The following is a 25,423-nucleotide window of genomic DNA, read 5'->3' as shown; positions in this document are numbered from 1 at the left end:
ACACAAGAGCCCCGAGAGGCACGACAGGGGCAGGGCGGGGACCCATGTGGGTCTGGATTGAAGTGAGGAGGGGCATCAGGAAAGCATTCCAGGAGAGCTGAGGGAAACTTGAGCACACCCTCAAAGAATGACTGGGAGTCATGAGGTGTACAAGGGAGGAAGTGCACCCCAGACAGAAACAATCACATAAGCAAAAATGCAGAAGATTATGAGCACCTGGGAAGGGCAAGTAGCTCAGTAGTGTTGGAGGCCAAGGGACACGAAGGAAGGTGATAAAGTCCTAATGTTAAGGACAGAAAAATCAAAGTCCTTTGAAAATCATGTGGCGTTAGGATCTCAAGAACCCTACAAGGATTTCTTTAGAATAGAATCAAAGGAAAACAAAGTATACAGTCTGTGAGGGTTGGATAGGAAGTAACATGGTGAGAAATGTTGGCTTGAGAACTGCATATCCACAGCACAATGGTGTTTTAGAGGATTTGGGGGAAGGGAGAGAAAAATCTCAAATTGTCTCAGTAACTAATGAGCTTTCATGTACATTTAAAATTGTAATAAATGCAATTGTGAGGATGATGGTGAGGTCAGCAAAATAGTCCAGTTTGTAATTTGTGGTTATCAGGCTGGCATATCCTGCAGGTCACACTTCTAAACATGACTTCGAAAAATCAAAGATCAGCTAAGTTTGAAGTAAGTATTGAAGGAGGGAGATTACGTTGCCTCAAGTTAAAATAGAACATAAGAGATGGTGATTCAAATGATCAAAAGCACCAAGCTTCCCTGTTAGGATTCAAGGGAAGGGTGCGTGGCTCTGAAACCAGGTATCTGCAAAGCAATGTGAAATGAGATCAATAGTAGACGTCGAAATATTGAAACTGATATAGGATATTCAAGTACCAGCTTCAAGAAAATGAAATGAGACCTAATAAAAGAGAGTAGGAGTCAAGGGAGTATAAGATATTAAAGAAAGTGAAGAGCCAGTGTTTGTAGGAAGGAAGGGAGAAGAGGCAAAGTGAGCAGCTCTTTTACCTCAGGATCTTCCTCCTCCCCCATCCTCCCTCCTGCTAAAAACCGAGTTTGTTTTAGCTGAAATGATTGTAAGACAAATTTTTGTTATAAAAAAAGGAGCTATTTTGTGTTGACTTCCATTATAAAATCAGAGCTCTGCTGCCATAAAATTAAATCGCATAATAGAATGAGTAGACTACATGATGTCCTGCAGAAAGGAAGATGGCAGCCCACTCAATGCCGTACTGGGCTTGACTATACACAAGTCGCGCATCTCCTGCTGTGAGTTGTAGCTGCTGCCCAGCAGTGCAAGTTTTCATTGCAGCTGTTTTCTTCACATTCTGAGGTTTATGAAATTCCTTATCCATCAACAATTGATCTTTAGCTCTTAGTCCAGGGGTTGTCAACTGGCATTCCATGGACCTTTAGAGGATTAATGGCTAGGTTTGCAAAGATCTTTGAACTCCCTGAAACTATACACAAAACATTGTGTGAGAGTATGTGCATTTTTCTGGTAAGAAGCACCTGAATCATCGAAGCAGTTTGTGATCCCCCAAAAGGCTAAGAACTACTTCCTAGAGCAAAGGGAGGTTTTGCTACACTTAGAGATTTACACATTTGACCAGGGCTGCTCACACAAGTGGGATGCAGTTTCACATTTCATGGCAGGTCTACTTCCAGCTACACAAATTCATCAAGGAAATATTGTAATACTTCTATAAGAATCAGGAATTCCATATATTTAATTTATTTGGAATAAGAACCACTATATACAAGTTTTTCCAAAAGACCAAAAGTTCTTCCTGTGGCAGGAAGGAATATGATTAAATTCATGAAGCTTTGTGTTTATATTTCAACTCTGAAAGATAATTGTGACTTTACTAAATCAAACCTGTATACCACGATTAGGAAAATGTGGACTGATTTGGGATCCTAGGGGTAAAATGTGACCCCTGTGAAGTACCAATGCACCGTTCTTTTATCTGTTAAAGGGCACTGAGTTTCTGAAATTAATTAGTAGGCAGGAGGACATGCACATATGATGTGATAGTTTAAGTACTAATAATTATTCACTTGGAAGGGAAGAGAAGAAAATTCAGAATACAGTATTCCTTAATGGGAAATCAACTTAGAGGAGGTTGGAGGGAGAGCAAGCAAGAATATTTCTGGTAAAACATGTATAAATCTATGGTCAGCCAATGTGTTGATCAAAGAAATTATCTTTTGGGGAAAATAGTAGAAGGCAATTGAAAAACAAGCATCAGGCTGCATAAAAACAGCAAACAAAAGTCACAATGGCTTGATTGTGTGATGAGGAAATTAACAGCTGCAGTTAGGAAAGTATGTTCAAAAAAGAGACAGAAAGGGTAGTTATAAGAGGAAAACATCCCTGCAGATCTTCAAAATCAGAAACAATGAAAATAATTATTTCAAAAATTAAGAAAAAACTCTCTCATTTATACCTGAATTACCTGTATAATTGGTAACATTTCCTATGTATACAAATCTTGGTCCTCTGATCCTCTCTCTATAAATAAATAGAAGTGTATAAATCAATAGTCAGCCAATGTGTTGATCAAAGAAATTATCTTTTGGGGGAAATCAGTAGAAGCCAATTAATAAACAAGCATCATATTGCATGAAAACAGCAAATGGAAGTCACAATGGCTCAATGGTGTGATGAAGCCACACAATCTGTATTAAACACATCATCTCCACAGATGGATAAAAATATATCTTCTTTGTGTCTAAGTCTCAAATCTGTGTTTCCTGGCTCTGTTCCCTCATATCTACTCATTCTCCAAGTCAGCATGCCCAACTTGAAAGTGTCATTTTCAAACCCTGCTTCTTCTCTTCTGGAAGTTCCTCCTCTGCCCATTGCTCCACAATCCCCACCTCTTTCACCAGTAGCAAACCTTAAATTTATCTTTCACTTCATCTTACTTCCCCTTCCTATATTCAAAGTGTTTCTCACTTGCATCTCTTTTCATTCATTTCATAAGCATTTATGAGCTCCTGTTATGGTTTGGAAACTGTTCTTCGTGCTGGAGGTGGTCTTATAAACAAGTAATTTCAATTGAGTATTTAGTATATTAAGTGCCATCCCAAAGGCAAACACCAGCTGTGGAAGGCTCCCCAAACCAGTCTAAGGAGGTTGGGAAAAGCATCTCAGAGAAGATGGTGTCTGAGATCCGGAGATGTGTGGAACTGGGCAAGGAAGAGAACAAGTAACAGCAGTCTAGAAAAAAGGCCTCTTTCAGCATGCTAAGAAGGGTGGAGGACAGAGGAGTGCCATTCCAAATTTGGAGGGAAGGAAATGCATAGCGAGGTTTGCCACTTGAACAGATGACTTCAGCTGTGTTGGGTGAATGAAGTTGAGTGGGTACAAATCAGGTCAGGAAAAGGAGTTAGGAAACTGTTACTAGAATCCAGGCCAGAGGTGATGATGGCCAATATATGAGAGTTTTAGCAGGGAATGAAAAAAAGAAAATGTATGCATGAGGTAGAAGTAGGTAAAAACAACAGGATCTGGTGCCTGATTGGAAATGGGGGTGGTCTGGAGAGGAAGCCAGAATGCAGTCAAAAATGGATAGTGGTACCATCCACTGACATGGGGGTTAAAGGAGGAGAAGAAGCTTTGGTAAAGAAAATAAGAAGTTCAGCTATGGAATGTTTGAATTTGATTTCTCTGATGAGGAGTACTTCTAGGTGATGGTAATGCTCAGGGTATAGACTTGAGAGTGGATGGGTAAAGGTTGAGGCTATTAAAAGGGAAAAGGTCAAGGGACTGAGGGCCAAGGATTTCTAATAAGTTATCTTGGGCCATTAAAGTGAGCCAGGATGCTGGCAGGAAGCCTATGAGCCAGGTACTAAAGTCTTCAATGTTGAGCCCAGTGACTCAGGTGTCAGAAGCAGCAGGAGAAAGGTTGATAGCCTAATGGGGAAGGAGCCATTACCTGAGAGTAGCAGAGAGAGTTATCCTAGCTGACACAGCTCTCAGGGATTTGCTTCTAAAGCAATCCTTAGGAAAGAAAACACAGTATCCACAGGAGACTGGTGGGCACTGGCTTCCCCAGAAAACCTACCTAGATGAATTCTATTCTCAAGGGACTCCTATTTAGAAAAGGGGCTTTGTTAGTTCTCAGAGCATCACCAAACAGATGTATATCTCATTACTTGCTCCCACAACCCTTCTGCTCTGGCCACCTGGGCCTACCCATTGTCTGCTAAATGCACTTCATATTTTCTTGTTTCAGTGCCGCAGTGTTCATAATCTTCTTTTCCCAATCTCTGCACCTCACTTACCTGAAACTTACGTATTCTCAATGACTTGCTCCATCCAATGACCAGCCCTTTGAAGAACCCTTTAATACCTACCAAGTGAACATTCTCTCCATTTATTACACACTTCCTGTAGCACCTGTTCTATAACTATGAAATATTACCTATTATGCACATATATTGCAGTCTCTTGGTGGACAGAGAATCCGATTTATACCTTGTCAATTTGTAGCACATTTTCTTGCATATGTAGATGCACCATGAATATTTAGAGAACTTGTTAGTTAATTTCCTATTTAACATGGGCTGCAAAGTTCTGATCCATGCACATCTTTTATAAAGTAGAAATGATGGATGATACATGGAGCTCAAATTCCATGAAGCAGAAACATGAGAGATGGAGCTGAATTTGTTTGCCTGTATAGCTCTTACAGCAATTGCTTCCAATTTGTTTGATTTACCTAAGAGCTAAAATTGTGAATGACAGCTCAAATGATTTTTCTGTACATTCAGAAAATGAATTTGAATATTTGATGGAGAGTAACTGCTTAAGACAGGAAAAAGGGGAGACTATCGCTTTTAACTTTTTTTATAGCAGAGCATTAAGAAAGAAAAAGTGCAGATAAATGAGATCAAATGGCAAATGTCTGAACCTGCTGGACACAAGTCCCGGTAGCCATTGATAGATAGTGTTTATATGGCTTCTGGGCCATCAATAAATAGATAAGGTATGTCAGCGGCCAATGTTCCAGGAAGTTTGAGGAGATAAACAGAAGTTGCCCAGCAGCCTAAGCGCTTCCTTAGGAGGGCAGTGCTCCTTCAGAGCGCCATCTGCCTGTGTCTGCCTGTTCTTATTCTTCACATTAAATGCTTTTTCTTTTCTTGTTTTTATGATGGTTATCCTAAAGATACGCTAGCCTGGACTTTGACAAGGACATCTGGAGATAAGAATGATTCAGAATTATTTTTCCCTTTGGGCAATTGTAGCAATTTTAAAACTATGTTAGATGGCTAGAGATTCTTGAGAATATTTCTTTTCTTGGATAATCATAAGGCTTTGGATAGTGGTACCTATGAAAGTTGACATCAGCAGCAGCCTGCCTCCAGTTGATCAGGGCCTTTGGAACTTCACAGGACTCCTCTGCTGAAAGCCCCATCGGTTTCCCTCCAGCACACCTAACTCAGCATTGACTCTGGGTAGTAGAGGGTGGTTTATGGAATCTGATTCATCTCAGCAAGAGGTGGATGCAAACACATTCCTAGAGCAGAGGGCTTGGCATGTCTGGTCTTAGGCAGAGGGAACTAGAGATACTTATCCTATTGTTCTTGAGATTCCAGCAAAAATAGCCCGTGACAAAAGAAGATATTCAGGTCAAATGAGGGCTTTGGTGCTATAACATTGTCTTAGGAAAAAAGAAAGAAATTGGCCGGGTGCGGTGGCTCATGCCTATAATCCCAGCACTTTGGGAGGCTGAGGGGGAGCAGATCACTTGAGGTCAGGAGTTCAAGACCAGCCTGGCCAACATGGCTAAACCCCGTCTCTACCAAAAAATATAAAAAATTAGCCGAGTGTGGTGGCGGGCTCCTGTAATCCCAGCTACTCGGGAGGCTGAGGCGGGAAAACTGCTTGAACCTGGGAGGTGAAGGTTACAGTGAGCCGAGATCATGCCATTGCACTCCAGCCTGGGCAACAGAGTGAGACTCCATCTCAAAAAAAAAAAAAAAAAAGAAAGAAAGAAGAAAAAAATAAAATAAATAAAAAAATGTTTTTTAAACAAAGGAAGGCTTTGGGCTTGGAGTCCAACTAAGCTAGACTGGAATCCTGGTTTTATCTCGCTTCTCTGTGCAACTTTGGATTTTACTGAATCTCTCTTATTCTCAGTCCCTCCTCTGTAAAATGAGGATAATGCTAGTACCTGCCTCATCAAGTTGAATGAGACCTAAATGAGATGTGTTGAAAACACTTAGCATAGTATTTGGCACATAAGGAACACTTAATAAATGCTGGCTATAAAGAAGCCAGAGAGAGACTCAGAGGTGACGAGAGAAGCCACAATCCCCTCCATTTCATTGAAAAGCAATTTTTTTTATCTCATTTTAAAGGCAGTATAGTATAGTGGCTAAGGACATGGACTGTGGAGCTAGCCCTCCTCAGTTCACATTCTGTCTCTGTCATTTATTAGCTGTCACTTAACCTCCTTGTGCCTCAGTTTTTATCATTTTTGAGAGAGAAGTAATAATAGTTCCTACTCTGGTGTGTTGTGGAGATTTGATGAGTTAATACATATAAACCACACATAGTAGTGCCTGGAGCATATTAAATGACATGTAAGTATTAGCTGTTATTTTATTAAACAACGTGTGGCATAGGACATATTGGAACATTGAAGTCTTTGAGGCTCTTCCCAGTTTCATAAATCAGAGACTACAGTATAAATATCTGCTTACATGTCTGCTTTCCCCATTGGACTGCGAAATCTTGAAACTGTTTTATTCATTTCTACATAGTGTTGGCATCTTATTATGATACCTGACATTTACTAGGTGCCAAACGGGACTGGGCATGTTGTAGGGATTCAGTCAATGTGGGTCATTGCAGGTGGGGAGGTGGGTCAGGTTAAAGGTAAGAGAAGGGCCTTGGGGCATCACATTAAGTAGTTACCAGATTGAACTGCAAACATTGCTATCCAGGAGAAATCAGGTCAATATTTCACCTTCATGGCAATACCAGTACAGCCAAGGAGAATGCATAGAAGGAAAGAAATCATAATCTGATTGTATGTATTTTATCAGTAGTAAATAATTATTATTATTACTATTGCTATACAGTTTTGTGTGTTGGTGTGTTTTGTTTTGTTGTGCATGAAAAATGGGGTGCTAATCTATTCCCCTTCCCAACACCAGTGCTCAGAAGAAATTTCCACAGATAGAGAATCTGTAGGTTATGAATTTGGCCTTGATGGATTCTGGGTCACTATTTCTCAATATTTGTCCATCTCATGTGAAGCTCTTAAGATAAAGAACAATGTCTTACTCATCTTTTTAACTTATTTGCCCCTTAATGCCTATCACATACTTTGCCCGTGGAAACTCAATAGCCATTTGTAAATGGAATTTAATTTCTGAGGTCCAGAAAAACCTTTTTCCATCCCTCCCCTACTACACAGTTTGTCTAACCATGTCTTCCCTCCCATCATCCACCTTATAAACATTATTCCTCAAGCATCTTCTTCTTTCATCACATTATTGACACCTCCACTGCTCCATGGTCCAAAATACCATTTGGGAAACAGAATTCTAGGAATCTGGAGACCTAGAGCTCTTCAGATCCTGAAATCCAGTTTTCTGAGCTGAGACAGTTTCTTAATTTCTCACCCCAACTCCATTTCTCATCTTTCTCAATGGATATTTTCCACGTCCCCATTAGGCATATAACAATTCCAGAAAACATTCAATTTTCCCCTCTCTTAATGCCATGCTCCAAAACACCACATTCCCTCTAGACATTGAGAATTGGAGAGAGATGGAAAAGTACTTTGAAAATGTGTGCGTGTGAGAAAAATGCTAAGTGTTCTGTCTGATCGCTTCAATGACACGTTTGCTGCTTTAGAAACTTGACTAGACAGAGTGTAAGGAAAAAAATGAAAAGAAAGAAATGTGTTCAGCTTGGCTGAATAATGACCAGCAGGGTGAAAAGATAAGATAACCACCCACTCACAGGATTTATATCCTCAAGCCCTAGAAGGTTGACAACAACAGACATTGAAACTACTCTTAATGGAGGGTGTGCTTAAGAAGCAACATTTATAGCCGCTTTTAGGAAAGCAAATAGGAAAGTTGGTGAAATACAGAAGATGTCTAAGCATGTGAGATACCACCTCCATCTTGGAAAATAACCAAGGTGATATGATGTTATGCAGGACCCCTTCATTAAAACAGATTTAGTGATTAATGTCAGGAGCATTGTCAAGAATCACAACAGCAATGAGTTTATATTGAGCAATTTCTGCTGAGTAATTTGCAGGAGGACATCTCACTTAATTATCCCATCATCCTTTTACAGATGAGAATATAGAGGCTTAAAAAGGTGCTTTTCCCAATGTTATTCAGCTATAAGTGGTCAGTCATGGCTCAAACACAGGTTAACCTGACTACAAGATCTTCACTCTTAACTTCTCTCCTGTGTTGTAATACCCTTGATCCATGGAAATGGACCATCTTCAGATACTGCTTCTGTTGCCTCCAGAATGTCCAGGTATGAATTGGGTAATGCTCAAAGACAGAGAGGAATAGAGTATTAAAAAGATCCCTGACCTCATTTTCTGAAGACATGAGCCTAAGCTGAGCTGTACCATTTACCATCTATGTGAACTTGGGCAGATTTTTGGATACCACTAGGTCTCAATTCCTGTAACTCTCAAGTGGAAGGGAGCATAACTGCATAGACTTCACTGGGCTGTTAAGAGAATAAAACAAAATAACTGTAAACAGAAGTGCCTAGTGCACATGCAAAGGATTATTGGGATTCTCTACCCTTCAGGGATTAGAAGTTGGTAGTAGGCAACAAGTTATAGGAAATATGGTCAATTGTCTGCTAACCAGTGCTAGAGTTAATTTTGTCTCCGGAAAAAAGGACTCTCCTCTCTTTCTCTTCTTCTTCCAAAACTTAAGACATTTGCAGCTGAATCCCCAACAGGATTTTGTTTTCCTTTGGGAGAGAGGAAATAGGCCAATATACCCCCAAAACTAACCCCATAATTTCATTTCAGCAATAAAGTGAGGTCCTTAATAACTGGCCTGCCCAACCTATAGGGTGGTTGGGAAACCCTGGAGTGGTCATGCATGGGGAAGCGTTTCATCCACTGTAAAGAGCTCTCCAGAGACGATAAATCTCATCAGAAGGCTTCATGCTTGAGGCATGGATTCTTGGAAAAACAATGACTCTACATATCTTGTCAGAATCTAAAGGAGATGCTGGGGAGAGGAGCTAGGTCAGTCTCCAAAATGGAACAGTAGAAACTAATCATGTGGAACCTAAACTTGTGAAGGTTTTTAAAACCAGAATTGGTCACCTTCCTTTGGACCATGAGCTCGGATTGTGAGTTGTGACTAGGTCATGTCTACTTCCTGCCCCTGTTTCCCTGCTGTCCCTACCTGTCCTTCCTTGACCCCAGGACAAAGTGCTGGGATATGAAAGTTAATTATGACCCAAGGGAATTGGTACAGATGGGGAAGAAAGAAATGTATTCAAGAGCATTTCCATCAATATTGAAATTACACAGAAGGCTGGTGAATTTGGGCTACCCATTCTCACCTCCCTCTGTGCCCATAATTCCTTGGCCTCCTTCAATTTTATTTTCCCTTTGGTTCAGTGGAATGCTTGATGGCTTAAGCTAGCCTCACTTGGCCAAGCATTGGAGAAACAGAGAGGTGTATGACATGGCTACACCCCCCATGGGGCTCACAGGGCAAGGTGAGAGAAGACAGAAGTTGTGTGTGCTGGGTGCCACGTGGTAGCTACAGACTAGAAATGAGACCAGGTTCAGAAGACGGAGAGGGCTTGTGGGCCTGAGTCATGGGGAAAGTTTCTTCAGGAGATGGGATCTCAGCTCTGCCTTGTATGCAGGGCTTACATAATAAATATGTTGCCTTGTTGTTGTTGTTGTTGTTGTTGATTTAACAAGACTTTGCTTTAAGAAGACTTTGTAAAAACAAGTGAACAAATGCAATCTCCTGCCAGAGCAGGAAGCAGCAAAGGAGATTGGGAATATAACCCCCTTGCAGATGTTCCTTCACCTACCTGGTGCTGGATTACCTAAAAGCTTCACCTAGTAGGGTCACCCCCCAACAGATTATTTTTAAAAATTGAAGTAATCTGATATTTTAAGAAAAATCTTGTCATGGATATTTAATTGGCCTATTTACAATTATTTAGGGTCAGTCGGTTTTGGACAAGTATGCAGGGGTCTTGGAATCAGACCACTGGAATCAAATCCTCGTTCTATCACTTCCTAGCTGGATGACCTTGGACAAAGTTACCTGACTTCCAATAGCTTCAGATTCCTCATGGGCAAAATAGAAATGCTACTAGTACTTAATAGTGCTCTGAGAAGGATTCAATGAGAAGGATTAAATGTATGTCACACACAGTGTTTGCCCATAGGGAGCTGTTATTTATAAGTGAGGGGAGCATCCTAAGGTCCTCAGAATTTAGGGGAACTAAAAATCTCACACTGACTTCTCCCTTCAACAGCACCTTCAGAATCTCCTTCATTTTCCATACTGTTCTTTCAACCCTTTGATGAATGAGAAATCAAGTATTCATTTCCCTGCAGATTTTCCCAAACTTTCTGCTTTGGCCAATAAATATATTTTTAGTCCCAATCTTGCATGCTCCTTTGGGACTTTTCATCTGATAAACATCCCCTCCTGTGCTCTTGAATATGATACCCTTCTTCCCTGCCCTTCACCCAGAGTCTCCTTGCATCTGCTGTTAGGCACAATGATGACCCCACCAAGGTCAAACAATGGCTGTGGCCTCACCTGGACCCTGATGACCCACATAGACTAGAGCCCAGGGATCAGCCACTGATGGAGGCCCAGAGGGCAGTTGGAAAACTTCACAAGACAATCCAGCCTGATTATTTTGACATGCCTGACCTCAGGCTGCTAAAAATGAGCTTGAGGAATCAGATAGGAAAAAGAGATAGGTGATGCAATTTTGTTCCATCGCCCAATTTTCTGAGTCAAGAGTTGTTTGTTTAACTCCAGTCAAATTAGTATTTATCCAGATTTCCTGGATGCTTGTCCAAAGAAAAGTACCCCAGATCTACAAATCAGAATCTGGGACTGGGACTTAGTAATTGGCACTTTTACAGTTATACCAGATGTTTCTAATACGGGTGCTTCAACCACCACCCTTACAGAGTGCTGCCTAGGACCCTCTTTTCTGGCAGGTGAAGTGGAAGGAGGTTTTGTCGAAGGGAGATTCTCCACTTCAACTTCAGCATCTCTGCTTATATCCGCTTTGTTTGGTTCTATTTCACCAAAGGCTTTCATCTTCACATAAATTTTCTTCAGCTTTAAATAATTGGTTTTGGTAGCCATTGGTATACTGGAAAGAACATTAGAGTTGGAGTCCTGGTGGCTTGAGTTCAATTCCTTGCTCTGCCATTTACCAGCTGTGTGACATTGGTCAAGTTGCCAACCTATCTATGTCATTTTCTCATGTAAAGATAATCCCACTTCACCAGGCCATTTTTGAGGGCTCAGTGAAATGATGTGTAACCATTTTAGGAATACTGGATTATTCTACAGTGCAAGTTTCTACATCAGCTTGGAGCCTACCATGCTTACATTCAAATCCGGTGAGTGGAGCTCTGTGCACAAATAAAATGGAATAGAGCTCTGTGCACAAATACAAGGACTTCTCCTCCTTTCTGCCCTTGTACAACTTTGGTTTCCTTAATGAACAGAATCCATGACAATCCTGGGCCATGGTATAAAGATGGGACTTTCTTCCTGTGAAGGAGTCTGGTCTGAACATCTTCCAAACTCCAACATAACTGATGTCATTTCTCCACCCAACCCCATTTGCTGTCTCCTGACTCAATTGCTAGAGAAGCCACTTAAGGAAGGTTCCTGGAGTTAAGGCTGTGTCTGGGCCAGTGGAGTGAGCAGTTTTCAACAGTCAGTCCTCTTTATCTTCTCTTTTCCTAAGAGCCTTTACTAAGCAATGCCTCCTCCTGTCTCCTTGCTGCATCTCCTGATGGAATGCACAGGTAAATCTCCTTGGAGAGTACCAGCCAGGAACAGTCCACAGCCAGGGCCACCAATCTTCACCACTGAGCTCCATCTTTCCTTTCAAGCTGTCCTTCCCCTCCCCTCTCCACCATCACCATAGCAACACAGTGGTATAAAAAAATGAAAGCACTAAGGCATCTAAATATAGTCTGAGTCTCAACTCTTCCAGCATGGAGCCTAAAATCTAGGGGATGACAGCTAGAGGCATCCAGACGATAACTGGCAGCCAGGAGGGAGGATGAGTCAAAGGAAGGGGTCAAGGAAAGAAGGGAAGGAAAGGGAACCATCATTTACTGAGCCTGCTGCCTGTGCTTTCTCATGTCACCCTCACGACCACCCAATGTGAATGTTATCATCTCCAGGTAACTGCTGAAGAAACAAAAGCTCAAAGAGGTAAGAGATTTGGCCAAGGTCACACAGCTATAAGCAATAGAACTAAGATTTTAACTCAAGTTTCTGTGGCCCCAGAGTTTATGTGTTTTTCTCTCCATACCACAGCGACAGGTGCAAGTGAGAAATTTTGCTGGAAGCACTGGGCTTTTTGAGCAGGCCATATAAACATTCTGAGCCCAGAGCTCAACTAAATTTTTGGAGGAGACTGGGCCAAATATAAGGCTTCTATCTAAGCAGCGCCTATGTGTCTCAAGAACTGAGGAAAATGAGGGTTGGCAAGGCTGCATTTCCCAGGGTGCATGATGATATGACATGCAGGTGGGGGCCATTATGATGCCCAGACATGGAACTTACACCAGTGCAGAAAGGGTGTGATTAGAAGCCCTAAGCCAGAGAATGTTCAATGTGATAAATGCCATTGTTCGTTCCCTCATTCATTCAATAGATTTTTTTTTTTTAGATGGAGTCTCACTCTGTTGCCCAGACTGGAGTGCAGTGGCACCATCTCAGCTCACGGTAACCTCTGCCTCCCCGGTTCAAGCAATTCTCATGTCCTAGCTTCCTGAGTAGCTGGGGTTACAGACGTGTGCCACCACGCCTGGTTGATTTTTTTTTTTTCTTTTTTTGAGATGGAGTCTCGCTCTGTCGCCCAGGCTGGAGTGCAGTGGCTCGGTCTTGGCTCACTGCACGCTCTGCCTTCTGGGTTTACACCATTCTCCTGCCTCAGCCTCCCGAGTAGCTGGGACTACAGGTGCCTGCCACCACGCCCGGCTAATTTTTTGTATTTTTTGGTAGAGACAGGGTTTCACCATGTTGGCCAGGCTGGTCTCGAACTCCTGAACTCAAGTGATCCACCTGCCTTCACCTTCCAAAGTGCTGGGATTACAGGTGTGAGCCACCGTGCCCAGCTTCATTCAACAGATACTTTTATTAAGCATCTGATGTGTATTTAACTCTGGAGATATAGGAGTGATTAAAACAAATGCAGCTCCTGCCCTTGTAGAGCTTATTAGGATAGTAGAGAAGACAAATAAGAAAACAATTACAAGATTGATTCTTTACAACTGTAACATGTACTATAAGTATATAACAGAAGAATATCACTTGCCTGATGACTTCAGTGGAAGGGAAATACAGAAGTTCTTACAAATCAAAGCACTCCCCTGGGCCAATTGTAAAGGTGATGCCCACTTTCAAGATGGACAGAGACTGTGCTTGAAGCTTAGCCTCAACCATGGGTTTATATGATCGGTGGACCCTGCAGATCCATTCCCAATGCTGTATCTTCATAATAACCATGAAGTCCATCTGATAACCATACAAGTGAGGTTTTAAAACCCAACAAACTAGACTCAAATGAAATCTGATGAGGGAATTTACGACTTGTTCTTCCTACCACCTTTGGTATCACTGACATAAAACCGAATGTGTGTGCTGAGGGTGCTTGTGTCATGGTGATAGACAAGGTAGGTGGTCCAGCCCATGGTATTGGTGGCTTACGGTCAGCCAGATCAGCACTGGGAAGTGCCTGTGAATTACGCAGCAACGGGAGGGGAGGGAGTAGGCAGTAAAGTTGTGCATTTCTGTGGATCCAAAGCTTTCCAAACTACCTGCAAGGCAGCAAATATGGGGGATGTTGTATGAATAAGTGAGAATTAGATAATACAATGTGTATGGAGCTCTTTAGTCCTTCACAGAAAATGCTGTCTAAACAGATAGTGCGGGTATCAAAGATAATGATACAGTACTCTAATTTTAATGCTCTGCTACCTACCTGCCAGCTGTTTCCCAGGGATGTGGTAAAGATGAATGGGCAAGATCTGGGAAAGTGCTTTGAAATCCTTGATTAAAGGCCCTCTAGGCAGATGTAGAATTTTAAATGTATTATATTACTGCCACTATTGTTATGCTTTCTTTTGTCATCCCAGAGTTTCACCACCTCCTGTTTCAGGTGAACGAGTCTGCCTGACTGTTTCGAGACCTGAATGGCATTGGAAAGGTAGCAGCCCCAAGATGTGCCATATAAACAAACATGTTTTTAACTGAGGGATCCAGAGGCTTTCCTGGCTGGCTCCTGTCGACTAGTGATGACCTCTCTAGAAGTCTAGGCTTTTCCAAGCTTATTTTATTTCCTTCAATAGGACAGGAATACATAAATGTCCACCTGAAATGAGTATTGGCTACAAGCCATCTGCCCCTGAACAGAGGTGAAAAGTGGAAATCAGAGGAAGGGCAGACGTCTTCTGCAGGGGAAACAGACTCTTTCTGCCACTGCAGTCAGCCCAGGCAAAAGAGTAAAGGAGCAGGACTCAGGAAAATTCACTGAAGCGAGGGCAGGGTGCAAAAGGAACTTGAGAAATTGGTACTGGGACCCAAAGATCAGATTCTGGCATTTCTGGGAAAAGAAATGGGCATGGGTGGGGGGTTTATCTGTCAATAAAAGCAGCCAGAATGGGGCTAGAAGGAAGTGAATTCAGTTGCCACCTCTACCTACTGGACATCCACAGAGAACTTCTTCTTATCCAAGGTTGAGGAGCCCTCCAGAGTACATATTGATACCATTGGTTCTCCCACACATACCCCCATGGAGATGAAAACAGGACCCTGGAAGGCCTGTCTGTGTTTAACTAATGGGATTGAAACATGGAAATGAACTGCCCCACAATCCACCCTGTGAGAGACCAAAGAGCAGTGTTTGATAACAGGGAATGTTACCCTGAAAAGGCATTTGGCTTCCACTAGGGCAGCAGGTACAGTGCAAAGATGATCCCACTTCCAAACAGAATTCCTAAGATAGGATATGCAGTGATAAAAAAAAAATAAGGAAAGATGTTGTGGAAACTCAAGACCTCTTAAAGCATACTCCTTCATCTATAGTTCTTCCGCAGACCAGACCACAGAATTCAGAAAACACTCTACCTGGTCCCAAACCAGCACCTGCCAAACTTCTCATCCTCTTCTGACCCTGTCCTGGGAATTAAGGGAAAAAAAAATCATTTTATTGGTTGCTCCAGTTATAACTTAAACAGACAGACCATCATCAAATTAAGTGACATGTGTAACTGCTTATTGTATGCCAGTTACTGTGCTGTGGGGTTTTGCTTCCATAATCTCATTTAATCCTCTCAAAAACACTGTGAGGTAGGTTTTATTATTGCACTCATCTTAAATTAAGGAAACTGAGGCTCATAGAGATTCGCTAATTTGTCAAAAGTCCTAAAACATAATGACTGCATCCAGACATCTCTGATTCTAAGGCCTAGGCTCTTAATCAGTAAATGATCAAATGAATAATGATTTTCACGGCATCTATCATCGGAAAGAACAATGGAGAATATGCTTAACCAAAGTCATAACCAAATAAATGAACTTGACAGCGGAGCCATGATTCCAGCCAAGGTGACTATTTTCATCCATGTTTTGAAGGCCAGGAAAAGGAGGTTAGACTTGTTTGGGAAGGGAAACAGGAGCTATCAAGGTGAACTTTTCCTAAGAGTAGCCCGATAATAGTGCTCCGGAGGGAGTAGTATATGCAAGAATAGAGTCAGGGAGACCAGCCAAGTGTGTCTCAGCATCCCTAGCACAAATCACACACTAAGCATTAAGATTGGCTCTGCAGTTAGAAAGGCCTGGGCTCAAATTCTGGCTCTACCACTTACTGATATTCATTAATCATTCATTCATTCATTCAACAAATATATATTGGGTATTGTCTATGTGCCAGAGACTGTGCTGGGTGCTGGCAAAGAACACAAACAAGGTTTCTGCTCTCACGGAGCTTTTGTTCTGATGAAGGAAACAGACCATTTATTGATAAACAAATAAATAAACAAGATACAGGGAAACAGAATGATTTGATGGAGAGTAGCTGGAGGGCCAAGCAGACTGGGCAGACAAGGTGGTGGTGACACGTAAGCTGAGACATTTAAAAAGAACCTGGTCGTGAGACCATCTGGAGAAGGAAAGCTCCAGGCAGAGGAAGCAGGTAGTGCAGAGGCCCTGAGGCAGGAATGAGGACGAGACATTTGAGAAAACAGAACAAAGGCAGGCATGGCCAGGCAAAGTGGGTGGTGGAAAAGTGGTAGAAGGTGAGTAGGGGAGTCAGGGCAGCAAGGTCAGGCTTTGCAGGCTTGATCAGCAGTTCTCACTGTGGTTCTGGAGCCAGCAGCATCCGTGTTACCTGGGAACTTGTTAGGGATGCAAATTCTCAGGCCCTACCTAGACCTGCTGAGTCACAAACTCTGGGATGGGGCCCCACATTGTGTTTTATCGAGCCCTCCAGATGATTCCGAGTATGCTAAAGTTTCAGAATTCCTCGGCTGGATTGTGCAGTTTCAGTTTTAATTTTAAGTGCAATGGGAACCTATGGAAGGTTTAAGTGGGGGAGCAGCATGTTACAACTTTCTTTTTAAAAATTGTTTTTAAGCACTCCAGCTGAGGGGAGAATGGACCATAACAGGCTAAGAGAAATGGAAGCAGGGAGATAAATTAGGTAGTTATTGCAAGAGGCCAGATAAGAAGAGAAAGTGGTTTGAGTAGAGTCATGTGGCAGAGAAGAGGGTTCCAAGCCAAGGGGGACCACGCTGACAAAAATAGGCGCACGCCACTCATGCAAGCCCGACAAGGCAGAAGGCAAAAGTGAGGGCCAGAGAAAACTGGGCAACACCTGTCCAGAGTGTAGTTCAAAGGCAATATCCTCAAAGAAGACACTCCACCCTCCTCCCATTTCCCCCCTATTGTGTAAAGATAAGAAACATATGTGGCCTATGGCAAACCTTGGGCAGGCACATGTGAGCTGAGCTCTTGCGAAGGGCAGGTACTTCCTTTGGTGAGAGAGAAGACAAGGAAGGGCCTGTGAGGAGTGACAGAAGAGACGAACAGAGAGCCTGAAAGGCTGAGAATATTGTCTGGCTTCCTGAAAGGCTTAAGGGGTTAGCTCTGGAGGGTGAACTAAAAGCCCTAGTTATATTAAACACACACACACACACACACACACACACACACACACACACACACGCACATAGACACAGTTGAAGGAGACCTGCAGTTTCCAAAAACAAGAGTTGTATTTTTTTTGTTCATGTCATGACCCATAACAATCTCAAAAGAGAAACAGGCTCTTGTCTTCCTTGTTTAGGCTTAGGAGAACTCTAGTAAGTAAGTAGCAGCAGCAGAACTCAGACTCTGCTCTTTACCTGGTGTCATTCTGTCTATTACACCACAAGGCATCAGAGGACCACTAGAGTTGCCTCCCTAGGGTTAGGGTTAGGGTGAGGTAAATGAAGTGAGTCAGCAAGGGCAGGATAGGAACCTATCTTTATTTAACATTTTGATATTTTGTTTCTCGTGGATTTGTTGCATTAATTCCAACTTTTAAAAATCATTGCATTAACATATTATTGATCTTGATTACTGAGTTTGTAGGTATACCTTTAAATGTTGCACCTCTGACTTACTAGTCTCACCCTGATCCCTGTCCTGGATCTATGCTTGTCTGTTCTATATCAGCCTCTTGCTTTGACCATAAGGATAACGTCAGACCTTTAAGCATAAAGGAAATAGGATTTCTGTCTCCCTTCCCCACCTTTGTGAAAATCTCAGCTTCTGCTTTTAAAGTCTATCTCCCAAGAAGTTTGCCTACTATGTACCTTCCAAGGCCACCAGGTTCTGTGAAACTAGCAGCAGGCTAGATTGTCACATTAGCACGAAGGATCCACTATTCCTGCAGCCGAGCTGGGACAAGCACTTAGGCCCACTGCCTCCATCCCTTCAGTGGCCTGGGCCCTACATTGTCTCCAGGTGGCATAAAACAAGAATTTCCCCTTTGACTGGGAGAAGAAGGGAAGAACTCTGAATTGGAAAACAAGTCGTTTAGAATTCTCACAGGTGGAAATTTCTGACAACCCCTTTGAGATCCGCAATTCACACCCCAAATGGTGACAGTAGCTAACATGCAACCTGCAGGCTGTTCTGTCATCCAGTGCTGCTGCGCTGCACAACACCAGGGGGCAGCATTCTCATTGGCTTCTGTGTGCCTGGAGCCCAGTGCGGTTGTGCAATACTGCAGCTCTGCTTTAGTGACGTCCCTGATTGGTTCAGTCAAGAAAATGTCTATAGAATCAGCTAATCTCCCATGCAGTTAAGTCTCTAATTGAAATATTTTCTCTGCTCAACCCAAGGACAGCAATCTTTCCTGGATTTGCTGTTTACAAGGATCTCTAGAAATTATCCACCAGAAATATGGGCTTTCTCAGAGCTTGAGTGGACAGAGAATTAGGGTGGAAGGCAGGGCGTTTTGACTGCATTTGACGCAAGTCCTGAAGAGCCAGCTCCTCTCTCTTCCTAATCATTAGAAGGTTTTGCTTGGACCCAACGTTTCATGTGTATACAATACAAACTTCTCTCTTTTCTGCTTGGATCAAATTTGTTCTCTCAAAATGAGATTCCCAGCAGTGAGAGAAGACAAGACAGAGAGATCCAACATCTTTAAAGCCATGAATCAGATAACCAGCCACTTGTTCTCTTCAGTGCTGGGAAAAGACACACTGTTAAATAAAATGTTTTTATAGATTCTTCTCACTGCCTTTCCAAGAAGGGGATTTATCAACTTCAGGGCACAGCAATCATTTATTCCCAGACCACTGGCATGCGTGTGTATATTTACATCTCTTGACTTAGAAAAAAGAGAGAGTTGGAGTCATGAATATTCCTGTCTCCCCCACCCCAGCCGCCTTGAAGTGAGTCAGGACAAACTTGGGGCCCAAATGGAACTGTAAGTAACTGAGTCACATGCAGAGATGAAACCTTCACAGGCTCACTGATATGAAGGTTGAAGATTAAATTCCCTTTTGAGAATAACTGGGCAATACTCATATAGAGGCTACTTTCGAGAAGGTCAGATCCTCCCTCTAATGTATAGTGCAATGTTCCTAACCCTCAGCCCAATCCATCATACCCCCACTCACGTGAATACACACATAAGCAGTAATATAAAGCACTTCCCACTATAGGGCAGCGAAGAAGGAGGGAAATCTTCATTATGGAAGGGAGGAAGGAAGGAAAGAGGGAAGGAAGGAAGGATTCTTGGGATGAGCAGAGGAATGACATGTTTGGGGCATAATAAAGAGAATTGAAGTGCAGAGTTTGTGTGGAAAAATTTGAAAAAATCAGGTGGCAGGCCAGGCGTGGTGGCCCATGCCTGTAATCCCAGCACTTTGGGAGGCAGGGCACAGTAAATGTCTGCATTTCTGGACAGTAAGATTCCAGCCTGAGCTGGGCACAGTGGGTCACCTCTGTAATCCCAACACTTTGGGAGGCCAAGGAGGGTGGATCACCTGAGGTCAGGAGTTTGAGACTAGCTGGGCCAACATGGCAAAACCCTGTCTTGACTAAAAATACAAAAATTAGCTGGGTGTGATGGCACATGCCTGTAATCCCAGCTACTTGGGAGGCTGAGGCAGGAGAATCATCTGAGCCTGGGAGGCAGAGGTTGCAGTGAGTCAAGATCATGCTACTGCACTTCAGCCTGGGTGACAGAGCTTTCTTTTTTTTTTTCTCTCACAAAAAAAAAAAAAAAGAAAAGAAAAGAAAGGAAAAGATCAGGTTGCAGAGATGGATGGATGGATGGACAGATGGATGGACATTACAGAGAGTTTCCAACTCTTAGGATGAAGGATTAAGTCTTTATTCTCTAAGAAAGGAAGGGGAGAATAAAATTTTGTGATTTTAAAATCTTTTCTACCCTGTAGACCTACCTGACAAGGCGTGACAACCTTCAAAAAAAAAAAAAAAAAAGGCATCTACTTTAAAAGACTAATGTCCAAAAAATTAGAAATTCCCTCATTTTGCCCTGATCTTTGGGAAACAGAGCGAGTGATCCCTTTGAGGTTTTTGGCACTGCCTTGCCTCTGATCATACCCTGAATCCTAGGTCCATAATCATGCAGTTACCTCAGATGTCTCTTTCCCTCTAGCCACAGGTAACACGCTCTCCAGGCACTGGGAAAGTGGATAATTAGGAGCGCAGAGGGGTACCCATGGGTTGTGATGCCCAGTTATAAACCCAGACATTTCAGAATTAACAGAATGAGCATCAAGTCCTCAAATATGTGGGTCTACATCCATAAACATGTCCAGCAGTCAGGTCTTTACGGTCAGTAGAGACAAAATATTCCTACACTTTCCCTAGGGGAAGCCACATTCTCAGTAGGTTATCTCTGATGAGTCCAGCTAGTCACAGGTATGTAGAAGCTGCATGCAGTAGAGGGCTCAAAGGAGGGTCCAGAATAGATACCAAAGCAAAAGGGGAGTCTGTGCACGCTCTCACACACACCCTGAAACACTCTTTCTGTTCACAAAATAGATGGTGCAGGCTAGTTCCGAGAGATCATTTAGCTCAGGTTCCTGCCTCCATAAAATCAATAAGCCTTCCATATTAGTTGTCTGTTGCTGTGTAGCAAATTGTCAGAAACATAGAGGCTTAAAGCAATACCCATTTATTATCTTGTAGTTCTGTATCTCAGAAGTCCAGGCAGGCTTGACTGGGTTCTCTGTCCAAGGTCTCGCAAGGCTGAAACCAAGGTGTCGGCCAGGCTGGGATCTTATCTGGAGGCTCTGAGGAAATATACGCTTCCAAGCTCATTCAGGCCAACAGCAGAATCCCATCTCTTGTGGCTTGAAGTCAGAGGTCCCCATTTCCTTGCCGGCTGTCATCCAGGAGCCTCTCTTTGCACCTAAAGGCTGCCTATGTTCCTGTTCACAAGACACCCTTCATCTTCAAACCAAAGCAGCATGTTGAATCTTCCTTGTGGCTCGCATCTTTCTGGCTTTCCCTTCTTCTTTAGCCAGAGAAAGTTCTTTGCTTTTAAGGGCTCATGCGATTCAGTCAGGCCCGCCTGGATGATGTCCCTATTTTAAAGGTAACTGTGGTACCATGTAACATTTCAGGAGTGATACCTCAGCATGTTCACACATTCCAGGGATTAGGGCAGAACATCTTTAGGGGACCATTTTAGAAACTCTGCCTCCCCACTCACCCATAATCCTTTTAAAAGCCAAATCTTGAAGCCTTTTTTTCCCCCAAAGACTTTTTTGAATAAGCACATTTTTGCCTCACTTCATCAGACACTTTGAGCAAACACTAGCATGTGGCAAAATAAGTTGTAAATCAATCAGAACTATTCTTTCCCACCATAATCTTTCTCAAACACATTGGGAGAATCTGACAGTGTTGGTGGTGTACCAGAGCAGACTCCTACCAGCTCGCAAGAGCTGACTTAAATGTTTAGTAATTGTACACATTGGTTGTTAAACTATTAGTAGCTGCTAGATGCAAAATCTTTAGAGCCACAGTATCTGAATTCAGATCCCAGCTCTGTCACTTATTTAGTTATAACCTTAAGCAAGTCTCTTAACTTTTCTGGTCCTCTGGTTCTTCATGTGTGGGAATGGGGATAAAAATAGCACCTACCTCATAGGTCATTATGAATATTAAATGAGATAATATGTGCAGAGAAAATAGCACCTGGCCTGGCCTCTACCTATGTCATAGGTTAGCTGTGAGGATTAAATTACTTAATATAAGCAAAATGCTTAGAGCTCTGCCTAGCACAAAATAAGCACTACGTAAATATTAGTAAGTTAATTTGAAATGTGGTTTCTAGATCTCTCAACACCCTAGTCACCCTACTCTGGATGTACTCCAAAGTCCCTCTCAAGATGTAGTGTCCGAATTGACCTAATTAGTCCAGCGTTTGGCTGAAATGCTAGACTTTGACTCCAGCCCCTCATTCTTGACTGGCACTAGCATTCAAGCTGCTGCTCCTCTTTCCCTGGCTCTTTAATAGAGACAGAAAGACTTCTCCAAGGGATCTTTTGGTCATGGGCCAGCAGCATCCGCACAGGCTGGGCCCTTGTTAGAAAGGCAGGCTCTCGGGCCCCACCCCAGATCTACCCAATCAGAATCCACACATTAACAGGATGCCCGGGTGATTCATGTGCACATTAAAGTTTGAGAAGCACAGCTTTCAGGGCCAGATGACACACTTATTTTAAAGAGAACACCAATTAGAGACCTTAAGCCTTCTCATGGAACAGGGGCCTTCCCCTCAGACCTTGGGAGAGGGGTCAGGGAAATGTCAGTGTTGGGTTGTTGGTGGCAGGCAGCAGTGGGGGGTTCAGTCCACGTTCAAAGAGCCAGAAACCTGGCAGGGGAATAGATGGGGCAGGGACACCCAACGGGGAAGATAAAGAAAACTACAAGAAGAACTCAGCACAGAGATGTGAGGCTTCTGAAAGCTCCCATGGAAAGGCTCGAAGCTCCTCACCTGCTCGGTCCAGCTGCCCCGGGTCAAGGCAGCTCTGTGAGCGTTAGCTGGCTTGGAGCAGCAAGGATACATTTAGAAGTGATGAAAGGGAACCCTTCTTGACAGGGTAAAGAGTCATTCAGTAGAAATCAGGCGGGAAGAGGTCACAGAGTCAGACGCCCAGCCTGTACTCAGAGATTATTTCTGGCATGGGAGGGCTGAAGGGTTAGCAGGCCACCTACTCAAGACACAATACAGAGGCAGATCCACTTATTACCTGCCTGTGCTGCTGGGATTTCAGTGCAGAAATTCTGTGCCTCCTCACTGTGGCTGCAGCTTGGGAATGATATCCAGAGCTTACCCACCCACGTAAGAAATAAGCTGTAGGTGTAATAGGAGGACATAGGCTAAAATCCCAGCTCAGCTGCTTAATAGCTGTGCGACTGAGCAAGTTACTTAACCTCTTTGAGCGTCTGTTTTCTCTTCTTTAAAATGGAAGTAATAATAATTGGCCAGGCCCAGTGGCTCACACCTATAATCCTAGCACTTTGGAAGGCCGAGGCCAGTGGATTGCTCGAGCCCAAGAGTTTGAGACCATCCTGGGAAACATGGTAATACCCCGTCTCTAGAAAAAATACAAAACTTTGCCAGGCATGGTGGCAGGTACCTGTAGTCCTAGCTACTCAGGAGGCTGAGGTGGGAAGATCATCTGAGCCCAGGAGGTTGAGGCTGTGGTGAGCCAGATTATGCCACTGCAGTGTAGCCTGGGAGACAGAGTGAAACTATGTCTCAAATATAAATAAATAAAATAAAATGTAAGTAATAATAATATCTATGTTAGTACAGTAGAAGTAAGAATGAAATAAGAGGCTGGGCATGGTGACTTACATCTGTAATCCCAGCACTTTGGGAGGTCGAAGTGAGAGGACCACTTGAGCTCAGGAGTTCAAGACCAGCCTGGGCAACGTAGTGAGGTCCCATCTCTACCAATAATAATTTTTTAAAAATTAGCTGGGCATGGTGGCATGCACCTGTGGCCCCAGATACTCAAGCAGGAGGACACCCTAAGCACAGGAGGTCGAGGCTGCAGTGAGTCATGATCACACCACTGCACTCCGGCCTGGGTGACAGAGTGAGACCCTGTCTAAATAAATAAATAAATAAGAAGAATGAAATCAGAAAGTTCTTCTCATGGTTCTCTTGATGGTGAACACAATGTAAACATATGTATTATCTTAGAATTCTTCCTTCCTGTATAAAGAAGGCCTCCTCCAATGTATTAATCATCCATTCAACTAATAAATGCTGCTTACTCCCATTTTCACTCTAAAAGAACTCAATGGCTAAGGAGAACCCTTCCTCTTTGCAGTACCCTGAGGATCAGAGGCCTGATTTGAATGTCCTCAATGCAAAGGACTATTTTAAAAGGCCAGCCAGGCAGCCCAGACATGCATTTCCTAATCGTCTGCAGGTTGTTTGATAGAAGATCTCCCGGGAGCAGCTTTCCCCAGCAGCTCAGCCAGGTCTGTTCTGGGAACGCTGTGTGCTTTGGCACCTGCCTCTGCAGAAAGCTTGGAGGAGAGGCAGGTGCAGGTCCTGGAGCCTCTGACAGCATTACTGGCTCTAGGAGTAGCTGCTCAGGATAATCTCTCCCCAAGACCATTAAGTAACTGCCACTATGCTGGAAGAAGAACTGGAAATGGGGAGCCCCCCAAAAAATTGAAAACCCTCACTTGAACCAGTAAGTTATATCCTGGGTTGCTGTTGGAGAGATCTTCCTTGGAGTAGACAAATGTGGTATGTTAAGTAAACTGGGGGTCTAGGTTTCATGATGCTGGGTCTGCAGCTTCTTTGTCACACTGAGAATCCTCAGACATTCCATGAAAGTAGCCTTCAAAATATTTTTGTGTCTAATGACATATTTTTACTGCAAAAAGATGAGTGGATTCATTTTATGAAGTCTCAGGTGTGTTAGAAATTCACCGTGAGTCACTCAGCAAGTCATGATTGAGGGCATTCTATATGCCAGGCACTGTGCTGGGCACTGGGACTACTGTGGCAAGTCAGATAGACAAGAACTTGCTTGATCTTGGACGTAAGCAGAGTGGGGTCTGGTTAGTCCCTGCATGGGAGACTGCCTGGAAATACTGGATGCTGCAGGCTTTTAAAAAAAGACAGGTTCTCTGTACTTGCAAAGCTTACATCCTAACTTAGTAACTAACTAACTTCAGGTTGTGTTGAGTGCCCGAAAGTGGTAGAGCTGGGAGTCCTCTAGATAAGGTAGCCATGGAAGGCCTCTCCGAAGAGGTGATGTTTACTCAGAGACCCAAAGGATCAAGATAAGCACAGACCCTTGTGAAGAGCATCCCAGGCAGAGGGAATAGCAAGGGGATTGCCCCTAGGTGGGAAAGGGCTTGATTTGAGGACTGGGAAGACCAGTGTGTCTGGGGCACACAAGCAAGGGGAGGACGTTATAAATGAGGTCTGAGAGGTCAACAGTGACTGGATCATGCAGGCTCCCATAGGCCATGGTCAGGGTTCTGTATGTGCTACAATTACAGGATGCATGATAGGACCTGGGTTGCATTTTTATAGTTAACTCTGGCTATAACGTGGGGAAGGGATTGAATACAGAGG

The 25,423-nt window shown here is 43.2% G+C and overlaps 1 protein-coding gene across 7 annotated transcripts in view; it reads left to right on the top strand.

The window, feature by feature from the left end:
• Positions 1–25,423, top strand: part of SLC8A3 (solute carrier family 8 (sodium/calcium exchanger), member 3) — a 122,794-nt gene that overhangs the window by 74,182 nt on the left and 23,189 nt on the right. For 2 of the 7 annotated variants that reach the window (XM_012000918.1, XM_012000917.1), the window contains exon 1: positions 12,231–12,483. The exons of the other annotated variants lie outside the window; for them this stretch is intronic. The gene's annotated coding sequence lies outside the window, so the exon portion shown is untranslated. Of the gene's footprint in view, positions 1–12,230; positions 12,484–25,423 lie in introns of those variants that run through there. 7 annotated transcript variants of the gene reach the window in all.

This window comes from Mandrillus leucophaeus, unplaced genomic scaffold, assembly GCF_000951045.1.
Source record: "Mandrillus leucophaeus isolate KB7577 unplaced genomic scaffold, Mleu.le_1.0 Scaffold641, whole genome shotgun sequence".
NCBI lineage: Eukaryota > Metazoa > Chordata > Mammalia > Primates > Cercopithecidae > Mandrillus > Mandrillus leucophaeus.
This window is presented reverse-complemented; position numbering and strand designations above follow the sequence as displayed.